Below are 11,163 nucleotides of genomic sequence, written 5' to 3'. Positions count from 1 at the left end.
TTTCAAGATAAACTCTTATGGGTTGCAAAAGGTCTCAAATTAATTCCAGCACTCCTCTCTGTCTCATCAGCCTATTTTCTCATCTGTTCCTTCACCTAAATGCATTGTGGTCCCTGTTCCTTAGGAGCCCTATCAGGGAGGCTGGGGGATGGAGGTCTGTTCCCCTCACACAAACTCTGTTGTTGGGGACTGCATCTGACCTGAAGGGGACACAGGGCCTAGTTGTAAATAAGTGCTTCCAGCTTCGTATATAAATTATACATTACTGAGTGAAGGTACTTGCAGGTCTCGGATTCACAGCTCTGCAGAAAAAGACTGACCACAGCCAACATCAGCAACAAAGCAGAAGAAAACCACATGCTTACGAAGCCGTCACCAGGGAGGGGCCAATGCTGGGATTTTCAACTCTACCTGCAGGAGCTCCCACTGGTCAGATGGACAAATAGGACCCCGTGATCTGGGAATCCAAACAGCATGTTCTGTCAGCCTGAAAGGAGCAAACGTTTCCCACCTTGTGCCATCGTACCGAGTTGCTCATTTGTACATGCTTGACAGTGAAAGGGTTAACTTGGAGACAGTCCCTTGATACCCTCTTCTGAACATGGTGGAAATGTCAAGTGACCCCTTGGGTTCAGCATGTTCACTCAGACCAGAGGCTGCTGCCTCATTAGCAACAATAAATTCAAAGCAGATGGAGAAACTGTGCTCCATTTTCTGATCCAGCTTTCAAAGGCCTTTGATTTCAGAATCCTTTGGATGCTCTTTGACTTTTCTCACCTGTCAAATTCCCTGGCAAGATTGATAGGGTCTGGACAGGAGGACATCAGTGCAAATTCTGCTATCAGTCCTCTCCCCTGCCAAGTTTTGCACATCTGACCATGTTAATTGCAGCTTCCCTCCCCATCTCTGATGTAAAGACCCTTTGATTATTTTTTTTCCTATCCTTCCTCCATCAACAGTGTATTACAGCACTTTGCAAGGGTCAGTGGCTAACTCCTTATCATGTCTGCATTACTTCTGTCATACACAAACCATTGCCTGCATGGCACCAAGCCAGGCTAGGAACCACCCCAAGCTACAGTAAGTTTCTTTAGAGAGCATGCCTCTCTTTTTTTTCTACACCACAAAATGAAAGCCATAAAATAAAGGGAAGTTTGGAAAGTACAGCAAGATAGCAACCTAAGTACTAATGTCTGGAGAAGACTCCACAGCAAACGTAGCACCAGGACAGAGTCAGTGAATGAGTGCGAGATGTCCCCATGCCACAGCTTGGGTACAGCTGAGTGACTTGGGCAGGGAGCGGTGCAGCACTGCTTCTGGCAACTCCTTCCTCAGCTGGCAGGAGACACTCCCTGCAGCCCAGCCTGTGCATTGCTGCCTTCTCTGCAAAAACATTTTTCCCAGTCCCCAGCCTGAATGTGGATTTTCAGCTGACTCTTTCTTGTCCCACCTGGGCAGTGTGAGGCCGAGGGACCCTCTCCCTGCTCCCTGCTGCCATTGACATCTCCTCTCACATCCCCTCGCAGCTCCTGAGGCTGCTTGAGAGGGCCCTGTGGAACGAGGGGGCACAGGAACAGAGTGATTTACTCCAGGGCAACCCAGGGAGCAACCCTCACCCTGGGGCCCTGATACCTCAACATCCTTCCGGAGGCTCTGAGCCACCTGCCTTCCCCCTGCCCCTCAGAAGAGGCGCATTTTAGCTGCTGCCATCCTGCCCCACTGAAATTCCCTGCACGACTACCACCCCTGAGAAAGGACTAATTTCCACAGGTAGAAACTCTAGGGAGCCACAGAAGTAGGTAGGGGACCCTTCTTCCTTCTACCCTCCCTCCCCTAAAAGCTTAGCTTGAACAAGGCAACGCTAGCTGATGAGGCCTGGTAGATAGATCCCAGTCCCATCATGGATGAGACCAGCTCTGCCAGTTTCCACCTTTGATAAGCCAACTCATGTTTTCCTGTGGATCTGTGATCTTGGCAGCAGATGTTTGTGGTCCCTGTTCCCCACTGTCCTCCTGGGCATTGCAGATGCTGCTCCTCACTGCAATCTAGGACAGGGGGTCACGTCCCATCAAAGACCATGAAGAAACACACCTGAACCCTGGGCAGGTCCTAGCCATCCTGGAGCTCTCCTGTCTGTCCCTGGCTTTTCAGAGGACCACAGAGAAGATTGCCTAAGCAAGATGAGCTGAAATGAGGATAAAAAGCTGTTGCATTGCACACAAACCTCTAGGAAAACCTAAGTAATAAAACCAGCCTGAAATCACATTAGCCTGAGGTTTTGACCTCTCCCAGAGATGATGACCCAACAGTCCTCCAAAGTACAGCAAAATTCTCTTTAATACATCACTGTGATGACTCTCTACTCTTTGCAAAAATGTAGCAATACGTATTGCTAGAACTGATGAATAGCTGCGGGGATGCCTCAGCTGTCATGGCACGTGGCAGGTTATGAGAGCAGGGGTAAGACACAAAGACATTTCCTTCGCTAAAAGCAGCTCTCTAGTCATGTCAGCAGATTGAGCTTACGATGCACAAATCATCAAAAAGCTGATTCCATGTAATGAAAACCAACCACGTCTTAATCCATTCTTTGACTAGACACTTATCCCTAGTGCGTGATGATCCACCTTTTGCCCTCAAAACTATCGTGGGCAACGTATGTTTTTATATACTCTGTGGTAACACAGACCCATGCCAGTGGCATATTCGACATACACAAGGCAGTGCATTTTGGAACACATATTGCACTTCCAAATCCCTCAGATGCTTTTAAAGATGTCCCCATCATCATCCCTTCCCACTGAAGCTATGGCACAACTCATTTGTTGGAAGAGCAAGCCAGGATCCAGGGGTCCTGTCCCAACTCATGCAGCAAGCTTTGTAATGGACCTGTTTCACCTCTCTCTGCCTGTGAAGTACACCAGCATAAAAGCCAGGTCATAATTTCTTCCCAGCTTACACACAGCAGCTGAAAAGCTTTAGTTCTCTGTAAGGGACCACATAATAGCCTGCATAAGGATTTTGAGCCAGGGCTGGATGATGGCTGTTTCAGTTCTCTCCAGAGAGACGGTAGCGGGTGCACACACACAGAACTGATGTGTGTCTGCATGAGAGGAATCTGCCCTTGCTTAAGCTACATATTTATTATTCACTAAACCTAGTAAAAGGCACAAAGTGATGCTACATTTTCTTCTGAGAGTGAGCAGCTGCCACAGTTGTTTTGGCACAAAACGGAGCAGCAGCAAGCTGGGCCATCAGGGCACCCTCAGCTCCTACTTGTTTCTGCTGTGGGAGATGTGATCGTAACAATTTTAATGATCGGAGAGAAGGGTGCAGGAGGGAACCAGCGAACTTGCCATACAGCAAGGGGAGATGCAAGATGATGTTCAAAGGCTGCAAAACTGTTGTTTGGTGATTATGGAGACAATGAAGGCTGCTCTGCCTTCCTCCTGCTTTCAGGGTGCAATCACAGGCACAGCAGAAACAAAAAAGCATTTTGTTCACAGCAAACAAAAGCCAAGCAAACAAAACTGATTTCTAGTTCAGCAAGTCGGAAGAGGGAAGCGTTTGGCTGTATGTTAATGAGGCTGCTGTGGAGACTTTGGCCAACAGAAGAGCACAGTTAATTTTTACTGCAAGTATCAGAATGTCAGGCACTGCAATACCCAAGTTTTGAAGATGTGCATGCCTTGGATATTGATTTCCTTGTCACTTCTGTGTAGCCAGCTGCAGATGAGGGAGGGGGTCACTCTATAGCTAAGCATAATTCTAAAACGCATTCCTTTCCGCCCAGCTTGGGCCTGAAACAAAAGTATCATCTCCCCTTCTTCCCACTCTGAGGAACTGAGTTTAAATGAATCACCTGTAACTTCCCAAGTGCTCAACACTTAGGTGACTGCTTCCAGTGCCACAGTAGGGGCCTGCAAATTGAGATGCAAAACACTAGGACAGGGAAAGCAGGCATAAAGAGGAGACGCTCCATTGCTCTGACAGCAGAAGCCTTGGGAAGAGCAGCCATAAAATCAGTTTAGGGTTTTTTTCTCAGCCTGCAGTCTTGGGGCAGATTCCACTACCTATTTGTACTTTGGACTTGAAATAAGAAAATTATTTGTTTTTGTAATTCTGTCTGCTCACAGCAGCTTATAAATCTTAAGTCAGTGTTTGTAAAGCAGTCTGCAATCCCCAGAGAGAAAGTACTGTTGAAAGGCCAGCTAGCAGTATCAGCCACCTCTGTCGTGGAGTACAAGGCAGCCCAGAGACAGTGCAGAGGGAGCAGAAAGAGGGGAGTGATGAGGCAGCCAGCCCAAGGGGCCGTCCTTCCCCAGCCCCTTTCCTGACTGAGGGAGAAGATACCCAGCTTGCCACAATACAGTCTAATACTCACAGGGTCATGGTGTTGACTTTTGCCTCAGGCCTTCCAGACTCTCTGGTACAGCATTTCAAATTGCATTAGTTTGGGAAAGAGGGAAACAAAAAAAAGTTATATTTTTTTCCCAGGCATTGCTTAAAATAGAATGCAAACAAATGTCACTGCTGACACACAGCCCTGGAGACAGCAGTGAGATGCACAGACACAGACAGATGCATGCGACTGGTCCCTACGCTTGATCAAGACTACAATTCCTTATATATCACCCTCAACATTTTGGATAAAAGGTGGGGTTTTTTAATGTCAGATTATGGAAGGTAATTAAACACCTTTCCACTCACATGCTGGGTGAATAACATGAATACTGTGGTGGTTTGTTCTCAGTTTTCCATCACTTTCTTTTCCTGTCTCCTGTGTAATTTGCTCTGTCTGGCTATTTCAAAGCACATCTTTATGACGTCCTTTTACTCTATTCAAGTCACCATCTGTTTGTTTCATTAGCAGTCCCACTTGGGGGGCGGGATGTATTTAGGAGGCCATTCAACGTTCAAAAATTAAAAGCCTTGGAACTAACATTATTCAATTGGAAAATGACAAAGTGCTGCTCCTCGGCATTTTTCAGAGGCTTGTCTAAAAGCACCCCAGTGCCAATTTCTTAATACTTTCCCCTTCTCTTTCACCTTTAACTGAGAATCACTGGTTTACTTGCAGACTAAAGAGAACTAAATGCTTCATGCATTTCAAAGAGACGTTGTTAAATAATCAGGCTAATAGTTAATGGGTTCACTTTTCTATCGGAGTGCATGGCTCTCAGCAAAGAAATGTGATGTTACTGGACACAACCCCAGTCCCCCCAGAACGACCAGCTCCTTTGACCCTGCCATCAGTGGAGTCAAATCTAACAGAGATTGCTCTAGGCTACCAGTTCACAGGCCAGCAACACATCTGATTAACGAGAGGGCTGCCACACAGCTTATCCAGAATAATGCACAATGCCAAAAAATAAGCAAGCATAAAAAGGGGAGCATTTGTCACCCACAGCGACAGTGCCACAAGGAAGACAAAGGATCATTTTTCATGTCTCTGCCAGGGAGTGCAAGGTTGTTGGGACACGATGGCAACTCATTGATCTAGGAAAAAATCTGAGTAATTTCTTGCTGAACCAGAGGAGGAGCAATGAATTCAGCTTCTTGTCTGCATGCTCCCCTTGTTCTGTAGCACAGGATGAAAAATAAGCCCAGCCAGAGAAAGAAAAGGAGACTATCGCATTGCATTTGATTATATTACATTGCATTTGATTTTTGGGTGATGAGGGTAGCTTGGCTGCAGGGGGAAAATGCAGATCAGGCAGACTTAGAAGCATGAAGGGTCACACAGCGATTTGTTTCTTCACTGGGCCATTAACTCAGCTGTAACTATCCCAGATGTTTTATTGGTTTAGATCCTGCATTTGAAAGGTTCTTCCGTAAGTTGTGACTCCCAGACTCACCAGACTGTGGCCAAAGCTATAACTTCTGGCTGGAGAAAAAAAAAAAAGACACTTGAAAAACACATACACATCGTAACTAATGCACTGCTAATCTGCCTGAGCCCAGGGTCCTGCTTACAGAGAAGTACGCTACCCCTTCTATCTGCATGGGGAAAATACGACTGCATTAGAGAAGGATAACTAGCGCCTCAGATGCTGGGTATGTCTGACGTTACCAAGCCATTGCTGGTGTACTGTTAGGGAGAGACTTCTCCAACCTGCCACCTCAGAAGGATGCTTACTCGCCTCTTCCCACTGGCCACCTAAAAATGGTGAGTCGAGATCCAAGCAGGTGGTCAAGCCACAGCAGCACAGCCAGATCTGCTCCATGCTGGCAAGCTTTGCGACAGAACTATCAGAAATAGTATCTGAAACAGTGTGGCCATCAGGACTAAGGAAGTGATTGTCCCCCTGTACTTGGCAGCGGTGAGGCTGCACCTCGAGTATTGTGTTCAGTTTTGGGTCTCACTACGAGAAAGACATCGAGGTGCTGGAGCATGCCTGAAGAAGAGCACTGAAGCTGGGGAAGGGTCTAGAGACCAAGTCCCACAAGGAGTGGCTGAGGAAACTGGGTTGTTTAGTCTGGAGAAGAGGAAGCTCAGGGGAGACTATCCTGAAAGGAGGTTGTAGTGAGATGGGTGTCGGTCTCTTCTCCCCAGTAATAAGTGATAGGATGAGAGGAAATGGCCTCAAGTTGCACCAGGGGAAATTTAGATTGGATATTAGGAAAAATTCTTCACTGAAAGGGTTGCCAAGCATTGGAACAGGCTGCCCAGGGAAGTGGGTGAGTTGCCAACCCTGGAGGCATTTAAAAGACATGTAGACATGGTGCTTAAGGACAGGGTTTAGTGGTATAGTTGGCAGTGCTGGATTTAGGATTGAACTTGATGGTCTTAAGGGTCTTTTCCAACCTGAATGATTCTGTCATTCTAAAATCCACCACACAAGAGGGTACAACGCCCATACAAGATGGTCTCATCCCAAATTGCGATAGGAACAGTTGGCAGATGTTGGGCTGTGAGAATATCCCAGAAAAGTTCAGAGACAGCGTTTAGTTGTTTGAATTACCTTCCATCAGCAGGACATTGTAAAGCAGTCACATAAGCTGAAGAGAAAGCAAGGGCAAGCGCCAGACCTTCACCAAAGGGACACATAACAGGAAGCTGACAGAAGAGATCTAACCACAGGCACAACAAAACAAGAAATTCTTCAGAGCATCTTAATAAACTCTCAGGCTGAACAACAGTGAAGGCAGACAGACTCACTGGCGTTTTCATAGCAGCCAAGAGTGGCAGGGGAAAGGCCCCCACAGCCTCAGGGATCCCTCGTAGGCTTGGCTGACAGTGTGAAGCCCGACTCTCCAAAGAGTACAACATAAGCCTGTTTGCAGATGACATGTTCTTATCCCTCCTTCCCTTTCACTTCCCCCCGTTTTGCTTTTGGACCTGTCACAGTCCATTTGGTAAAGAAGAACTGCGTTGCTTCTGTTTAAGGAGGTGCTTGGATCCCCTAATGTGGTTTAAGGGCTTTCAGACAGACTTTCTCCTGGGACTGCCATGCAGGCTCAGCTACCATCCTCAGTCACTAGAAGAGGGCTGAAGCCCAAAGCCCTCATCTTGAGCATATCTAGACATCCAAGATCTCCCCTCATATGGATCCAGCTTCAGTGACCTGAAAAGTAAAAATCCTAGCAATGATTAATTCTTTAAAGTGTCTCTTACTTCAGAAGTAGAATAGCCACCATCAAAAGTCCACTCAGCACAGCTCAGCAGGACAAGAGATAAATCATTAGCTAATGGTGATTGTAGAAGCTCCGATGAGACCTTCCACTGAAATAAGTGCCTGTTTCTTCAAAAGAATGTGAAACCTTCAGGTGTGCCGGTGCAGGCAAGTTCTGTGTCACTGAGAAATAACGGATAACACTGAAGCCGCTGGTGCTACCCAGCACACCATGCAGCAGTAGTAACCTCGGCACGGGGTTTATAAGCCTCATTAGCCAGCAGCTTAATGGAGGCCCATGCTGACACAGCGGTATTGATTTCAGCTCTCATGCTAGCTGGGATGTCACCACACACACGGCGTATGCACACCCCCAGGAAAGAAACAAGGGTGAAGGCAATTTCTGCCTTGATGTGATTAGCAGAAAGCAATGCTATTAGCCCTCCAGCTCCCTGCCTCCCTCTCCCCCCCAAGCCAGTGCTTTGTCCTCCTGGGATTTTCATTCAGTCCTCTGGCTCAGTGTCACACCACACTTTCCCCTTACAGCCCAAAGCCCACCTTGCTGTGCACAGTAAGTGCTTCTCTGCGCTGCACCTAGCCTATGCTGGAATGAGAGCTCCTCTGCTTACTTTATCAGATTAAAAAAAAAAAAATGCTATCGGCATAGCAGCAGGCTCTTAGTATCTTTGCTGGAGTCTTTAATGGCCTCGGATCTCACAAGGCATTTCCCTCATCTGGTGACCACCAGGCTGCAAGAACACTGGGGTGCTCTCCCCACCCCCCGCACCCCCTTCCTCAAAGCAGAGATAAGAGCATAGCTATTTTAAAAGCAGGAGGTGAGATGAAAGCTCCTGCTTCAGATCAGATGCTGCTATTCCATAATTAACTTCACCTAAATTTTCAAAGGAAGAAAAAAAAACCCATCTAAAAATCATTTCAAACCACTCTCTCCCCGTTAGTCATCTCATTCTTGGTATTGATATCAGTATCAAGAAAAGAAAGTGGGAACTTTTTTTTTTTTTTTAATATAATATTGCTAAGCCATCTTTCAAAGCGCTATGTTAAGCTTATTTTTCAAATATCAGCATAAGAGGCAGCCAGGTCTCTTCTCTCTGTGGTTCCCTATGTCACTTTGGGCTGTACGCCCCAGGTCAACATGACATTTCTCCCTCCCACTTTCTCTTTGTCCTTTCCCAATTGCATAAAGCAAAAAATGTTGGTACTGGCCACCTGACAGTGTTCCTACAGCCCCTGTTCCCCCAAGGAACCTGTGCCTCTACCCTCCACACGCTGCAATTGCAGTTTTCGTCTTCAGATTAGCACAATTTATGGCAAGCCACTTCCAATACACCCTAGCTCCCTTCTGGGAGACATTCACAGTCCACATATTTGTTAACCTGTGGAAAACTACAGAAATATATACTCTAGGTTAAAGTCCCAGTCTGAATACTTACTCTAGGAGTAGAATCCTCCTCCACACAAAGAGCTATACAGGATAACTGTTTCAATAAGTCTGCAATTATAAATAAGGCAAACAAGTACCCAGAGGTTAGGAGAAAATACAAAATTCAAATATTTGTTTCTGGTTTTTGATAGCTACCTGAATTTTTGCATAAAGGAAGAGAACTTGAAACAGTTACCTGCAGGTCCAGACTTAATTTTTTTTTTAGTTTGTTTTTTTTTTTAATCTGCAAAAATCTTCTGTTAAATTGATTTGGTTTAAGAGATTACATGCATGGATAACACCAAATGCGGTGGATAGATAGCATTACTCAGTGGTCAGGAGGCTGGATCTTGGAACATGCAGGTTCTGTTATTGCTGAAACTCATCTTGATGTCTCTCCCTGTGTTAGGTGTCCCCACTTTAAAAACAGCACAGATCTTCCTCCAGTCCCTGCGACTGACAAAAGAGAGAAACAGGAGTGCTTAGTTGCTTGAGAGACATGACTTCAAGAAAGCAGCTAGAGGATTTCTGTCCAGCTTCCTGAAGGAAGGTGACAATCAGTCTAGAATGATTTTTCATGTATTTCTGGTATCAGATACCAGACAGACCAACTCATACTACCAAAACCGTAACAGCCATTGCTTTCAACTGTGGATGCTGCATCAGCACCAGCTCCACCTGGGCTCATGGCACAGGAATTTCTAACCATGATCTGCAGCCAGCTCCTACAGACTGACTGGCTTTGCTGATGAAGATCTGCTGCACCTCTCAGATTCACAGGGTTGTCAGGTTTTTTCCCTGTAGCAGCTCAAGTATGATTTTACCTTATGTCTTAACCAGTATATCTAACACAACACCTTGAAAGCGGGTATTTAAACCAGCTCCATTATTTCTGAAGCAGAGCACTCTCCAAATCCACTTTGGATAATTCGTTGGTTCTGCTAACTCCTTTGCTCTGCAGAGGCTGCCAAGGGAGAATAATACATACAGCAACAGATGCATGGAGAATTTTTGCTCTTTGCATTGTATTTGAGTGAACAGAAACTAGCAAAAGAGCAACCAAATATCAGCCACGTTTCCTTAGTCTGCAAGAGTGCTTACTGTACAGCATTTAAATAGTCCTTATTCAGGTATAACAGCTGAAACACTTAAATTTCCAAAGGCCTTATATCTGCATCAAGCTGCCAACCTTACTGTCCTTCCCTTACCCTGTACCTTGGCAAGCTAGTGCTACTTCGGCTGCAGTGCTGGGCAAAAAGCATTTTCTAAGGTAACTCTGCCACAAACTAATGAGAAGAAAAATCTACTCTGTCAAATAAAACATCATGCTTCTTCATCACTGTGCTGCAACAGGACTTGCATTTGTCAAGGAAACAGCACGTATTCCAAATAAATGGAATAGACCAATTGTTCATTCAAATTGATGCTGCCAGGGCACTACCCTAGGAGTGAACTGCTTTGGGTCAAGCTGAGCTATTACTCCTGTTGTTCTTACACAGATGGAAGCTCTGTACTTTTATGCTGAGAAATGACCATGATTTAAATTTGAAGGAGTCATAGGCTGTGGTATCATGAGATACTAATTTTTTAACCTCAGGGTAACCGGTAGGAATTAACCTTAGGTAAGAGCCACTGGCAGGAAGGTGGGGGGTGGGGGAAGTACTTGACCTTGGAGTGGCTGTCAGGGAGCCTATAGGAAGTGATGGTCCCAAATCAGTTCTCAGTGAAAAGGGGTTTTCCCTATGGTATCCAGCACCAAAGCAACTGCACTACTGAACCACTTTGTGACCATTCCCACAGAAATGAGATAATTAGATTAGCTATTAGGAAGAAATTCTTTACTGTGAGGACAGTGAAACACTGGAACAGGTTGTCCAGGGAAATTGTGGATGCCCCACCCCTGGCAGTGTTCCAGGCCAGGCTGGACGGGGGCTTTGATCATCCTGGTCTAGTGGCAGGTGTCCCTGCCCGTGGCAGGGGGGTGGAACTAGATGATCTTTAAGGTCCCTTCCAACCCAAACCATCCTATGATTCTATGAAATGCTAAGGGCCGGATCAGCCACAAAAGTGCTCTACCTTTTCATCTGCAGTGGTCGCCTCAGT

Source organism: Falco punctatus, assembly GCF_963210335.1.
Source record: "Falco punctatus genome assembly, chromosome: 7".
Classification (NCBI taxonomy): Eukaryota; Metazoa; Chordata; class Aves; order Falconiformes; family Falconidae; genus Falco; species Falco punctatus.
The sequence above is the reverse complement of the archived record's forward strand: the minus strand, read 5'-3'. Positions refer to the sequence as shown.